This window comes from Parus major, chromosome 3 (assembly GCF_001522545.3).
Source record: "Parus major isolate Abel chromosome 3, Parus_major1.1, whole genome shotgun sequence".
Classification (NCBI taxonomy): Eukaryota; Metazoa; Chordata; class Aves; order Passeriformes; family Paridae; genus Parus; species Parus major.
This window is the reverse complement of record NC_031770.1, coordinates 26,653,587-26,658,633: the sequence shown is the minus strand read 5'-3', so window position 1 is coordinate 26,658,633 and position 5,047 is coordinate 26,653,587. Positions and strand designations below refer to the sequence as shown.

The 5,047-nt window shown below is 44.8% G+C and overlaps 1 long non-coding RNA gene across 1 annotated transcript; it reads left to right on the top strand.

The window, feature by feature from the left end:
* The first annotated feature begins 532 nt into the window (after nt 1-532).
* LOC117244195 lies at nt 533-4,016 on the top strand. Its single transcript, XR_004496810.1, has 2 exons — nt 533-844; nt 2,257-4,016. It is a non-coding gene; the product is annotated as an uncharacterized LOC117244195 (long non-coding RNA).
* Nucleotides 4,017-5,047: the final 1,031 nt, after the last annotated feature.

Genomic DNA, 5,047 nt, shown 5'->3' with positions numbered 1-5,047 from the left:
GAAACAGATAAATGCTGAGCTAGGGAGTAAGAACAGGACTCCAGAGGGGACAGAGAGGGCTTGGAACACCTTTCCAAGCCCACAGGGAGAGCGGCACCACCGAACAGCTGCCCCGCGCGGTCGGGCTGCTTTGAATGCACCCCGCACACCGGAATCGCTTCATTGAGAGACGTTTCCCGCAACTCCGGCAAGCCGGAGAGCCTGGGCAGCCGGCTGTGCCCCAGCGAGCAGAGAAACCGCAGCAGGCGATACCCAGCAGGATTGCGAAACTCTGTCTCATGGTTGGAGCGGCAGAGCAAGGGGCGGCAGTAGGACCCCGAGCTGCGTCGGCACCGCAGCAGCCGAAAGGAACACAACAGGCAGCGGAGCCGTGGCGGTGCTGAGGACGTGCTGCAGCTGCTCCAACCGGAGCGGCCATCCTGAGTTAGAAAATCCCTCCACTTCGGCCCCGGAGCCCGTGGCCATGCCGCAGCCACAGCTCCACCTCCGCTGGCCACGCCTGCCTGCGCAGCTGCCGGGGGACGGGCCCCGAGCTGACGTCACATGAAATGCCCGGATCCAGACCCGGAAGTTCCCCAGAAGCAGAGTACGTCATCCCAGCGCCGGAGCCCGGCCCCGGGACAGCACTCAGCGCAGTTCCAGCTTCGCCACAGCTACAACCAAGGGATTCACAGCCACAACCAACCACGCAGCAGAAGGAAACACAAGATCTCCATAGAGAGACCCACAGTCTTCACCTGACGCCAGGTCCAGCACCACTCCTATCAAACACAATCACAACACGTGTGAGCTTCAGAGTACAAACCCTGATGAAAAATGCAAACTTGTCTACTTTAACTCACAGGTATTCAAACTTGAAACAAAACTTTATTTATATATATATATATATATGCACAAGAGTTTCTAATCTGTATTCAGTGTTTATTATCATTGTTCATTTGCATCCTTCAGGAATTATTAGGCAGAGGGTACCACAGTGGTCCCTCAAAAAGGAAAAATTGGATATCATAAACTGGGTCATACCTTACTTAAGATTAACCAACTCACAATTAACACCTTTATTTGACTTCCTAAAAGGTGATCCAGAATTAACTTCCCCTAGAAAATTAACCCCAGAGGCAAAAGCTGCTCTTGAAACAATGGAGCAAGCTATCTCAAACAGACAAGTCCACCAGATATGCCCAGAAGTGTGTGTCACTGTATTTGTTCTCATTGTGAATCTGCATCCTACTGCTATTATAAGGCAGTGAACACTCACTGGCCTGACCCTATGCACATCCTAGAGTGTATGTTTTTACCTCATCAGCCAGATAAGACAGCACCACAGCCAGTCATGCTAGCACAAACAAAAGCATCATATGATTTCTTCCGTCAAGGTGTGCAAGCCCTACAACAGCAATTCCACCTGACAAACACAGAGGCTCATAATATTGTTAGCAGCTGTGCTGACTGCCAAGGCCACACTGCACCACTGCAGACAGGGTAAACCCTCATGGACTGAATGCTGTACAAATCTGGCAAACTAATGTCGCACACATTCCTGAATTTGGACATTTAAAATACGTACACTTACCCATTGATACCTTTCCATCAGCTGTATGGGCTACAAGGCACACAGGAGAAAAGGGTCGGGATGCCATTGCACATTGGCAGTCAGCCTTTGCTGTTTTGAGCATCCCTCACACTATCAAAACAGATGATGGCCCTGCATACATCTCACAAAAAACAAGACATTTCCTACAACTTTGGGATGTAGCACACCACACTGGTGTTCCTCAAACAGCAATAAAAGAGGCCATTGCAGAAAGAGCACATGGCATTTTAAAACGTATCGTTGTAGTGTGTTTACTTAATTTTGTCAAAGTTTGTTAAAGTTTGTTGGTATGTTCTTGTTTCCCTATTGATTAGATGGGTATGTACCAGTTGTCAGTCATGTAAACCCATCCTATTTTTCTTGAATGTTCCCTGCCAGTCACCTTAGCCCTGCCCCTACTCCCTATCTATCATTGTAATCCCCATCCCTTCTTCCAGACCCCTCTATGTCCATCATTCCTCCCTTGATACCCCATTGATTGTTATCTCATGTTCCCACCTTCTTTGTATCCCTATTGGCCCTTAGAATGTAATCTCCTCCCTCCACTCCTCCCCCTGAGAGTTCCCATTGGTTCCTGTACTGTACCCACCCCATAGTTCTTAGTATATAAAACCCTATGCAGAAGGGTGTTTGAGGCTTTCTTTGGTTTTGAACCCTTCCAGTTTAGGCTCCTGTGTTCTTTCCCTAATTCACCTGTTCCTGAGAACCTCAGCCAAGAGAGTCTCCTCCGTCTTTTTGCCACAACCTGTGACGCCTTGATCTGCAGAGCTTGGAGAGGACTGGTGCTCTGAAGGTTCTGCAGTGGGATCGCCTTTCCCCTGCAGTTCCCCACTCCTGGTGCCTGCCTGCGCTGGAGTGGCACCGTAGAGCAAGCCCAGAGCGGCGAGCAGCGTCAACGTATTATTGAAAAACAAAAGGGAGGAATGTGTGGTGAGACCCCACAGAGCAAGGTAGCTATGGCTATTCATACACTAAATCATTTGGCAATATCAGAAGGGTCCCATCCCAGAACCCAGTCATTTTAAATCACTTTCTGTCATTACAATCTCTTGGAGATAAACTGTTGCCTATGCCCAAGGTAACGGTGAAAGACTATGGATTCTGAGGCAGAGGGAGCATAGAGCCTGTGTGAAACTAAGTCACACAAGGTTCTCACTCTGGCCTGAGAAAGCATAAGGAGGAATCCAAACAGTCCTTGGAGAAAGACACCAACCTTTGCAGGTGTTGTTTGGATCCTTGTTGTTTACTTGCAAGAATCAGTCAAAGGATGTAGTAACCAGTTGTCCAATAATGGTGATGTGTTGGTTTAATGACCAATGAGAGTTTTACCTCTTGGACCTTCTCAGAACTGTCTATAAAAGAAGATCTGGATTAATACCAGAAAAACCTTGAAAAACCTTGCTCTCCTGTACAACCCACAGGAGAGTCTGTGTCGTACTGCTTCACCTTTCCTAATATAGTGCGACAAAAGATCTTCTCACTAATAAGTGGGGAGGCACATGGAGTCTCATTACTTGGGGAAGGGGATGTGCCCGTGTCTCCATGGACACTGGAACACAATGGGTACCTGCCAGATATGTCTGTCCTGCTTTATGTCCTGCTCGAGACCACAAACACCCTCTGACAGTACCTGAACGGATGTGATAGAACAAAATTAAGAAGAGTAACCAGAACAACCCATTCACCTACCTCATGAAAATCAGAGACTCTTGAAAAGACAGTTCATTTAAAAACTGTTTATTTACAAATTGTTTTTCTGTTAAGTTGGGTTTTTATCACAGTTCTAAATGTTGAATGTTTTTTTGTTTCTTGCTTATAGAGTTAAGGTATAATCTCAGTTCAAAATAGTTTCTTGTTTTTTAATGTTAAATTGTAACTTGTAACTATAAGTAGTTAACTTCAGGCATCTTAACTTGAAGGATTGTGATCTTGACTGCCAGCTCCTGGAAGTTAGTATTGCAAACTCAGTTTAGTACACAAAGCACATTGCTAGCCAAGGAGAATTAAGTTTATCAAATCAATTGGAAAACTTCATTCAAATTAAACCTATGCTGTCCCTGTTATCCTCTTCAAATGGTCCTTGCAGATAGGATAACAGATAGCATTTTACATTTTTTAATTTAACCGAAAAGGGTGAATTGTCACAGTATTATCATAGTACAGTTGGCCTGGACTGGACAAAGTAAATCTGACTATAACACAAATCCAACTCAGCCTAGTTCATGTCTGAACAAACATGTCCCTGGATGAGTTATAGGGGACCCTCAGCCAGCCCCATCCAAGCTGAGAAGTAAGCACACCACTGGCCAGGAAGCTGGACAGGGAGAGAGATATCAGCCAATGGCTGAATAGCCCGGGAAATTTGAATCGGGTATTTAAGCGAGTTCTGAATAATAAACAAGGCTGGTATGTCTCATGAGCACTTGGAGCATGAGTTGTGGATCTTTGTCTCCATACCCATGACCAGCACTTTACAACAGACCATGCCTTCCATGATTCAACATGGAAGACTGGTTTTCAGCACTTACAAGAGCACTTCTAATCTGCAGAAATCACCACTAGAGAGAGGCAAAGCAAAATTGTGTGTGACACCTGACACCAGCATCAACAGGGTTGCATTACACGGACCAAGGTTTTTTACCAAACCACCTAAAAAATTGGTTAAAAAAATCTCTTTGTTCTCCAGGTCACTTGATTGTCAGCATAATTTGAGTATAAATCAAAGCAGCTGGACAGTCCCCAAGAATATCTCAGTATGCTGTATTCTTCTGTGGCAGTACCTACCACAGTGTGGTTTGGGAGACATTTTGGTTGGCGACTTCAGTCCACTTGGAGATCTCCATGCTTGCAGCAAAGTTTTGAACTTGTTCTGTGTTTTTCAAAGCACTGAAGATCAGCAATATAGGATTTAGGATTTAGATATTTTACTTTCATAAAAATCTGATGGTAATAAGTAGTGGTTGGTGTTAGTGGCTACTAGTGTGATTTCTGAAGGCAGCTAACACTCCCAAGCACCTCAGTAAGGCCAGCAGAACTATGGTGATCCCCAGGGAGCCCAGGCTGTCTGAGGAGGAGTGAAATGTTGGAAATTAAGAGGGACAAAATTCAGGACAACAGACAAATTGAAGAAGTCAGGAAAGTTTTAGATGCAAGTTTTAAACCTAGAAGGGAATTAGATTGTCTTAAATGTGCTATATTTTGAAAATATTTCATGATTGCTTGACTTATTTTTTAAATGAGGGAAAACATCACATGTTCAGCTCACTTGTTGCTATATTTTATATATTAGTAAAGGCCTGTATGCACAAACCAGCCTTTGAAATAAGTCGTGATATTAAGGGCTAAAATCCTTGAAACTTGCCTGCAGAAGAGAGAGTAAAGCAAAACAATATCCTTGTGTGTAGGGGAAAATATGTAAACTGTGTGTGTTAGCCAATAGTAGCTTGCTCTGCC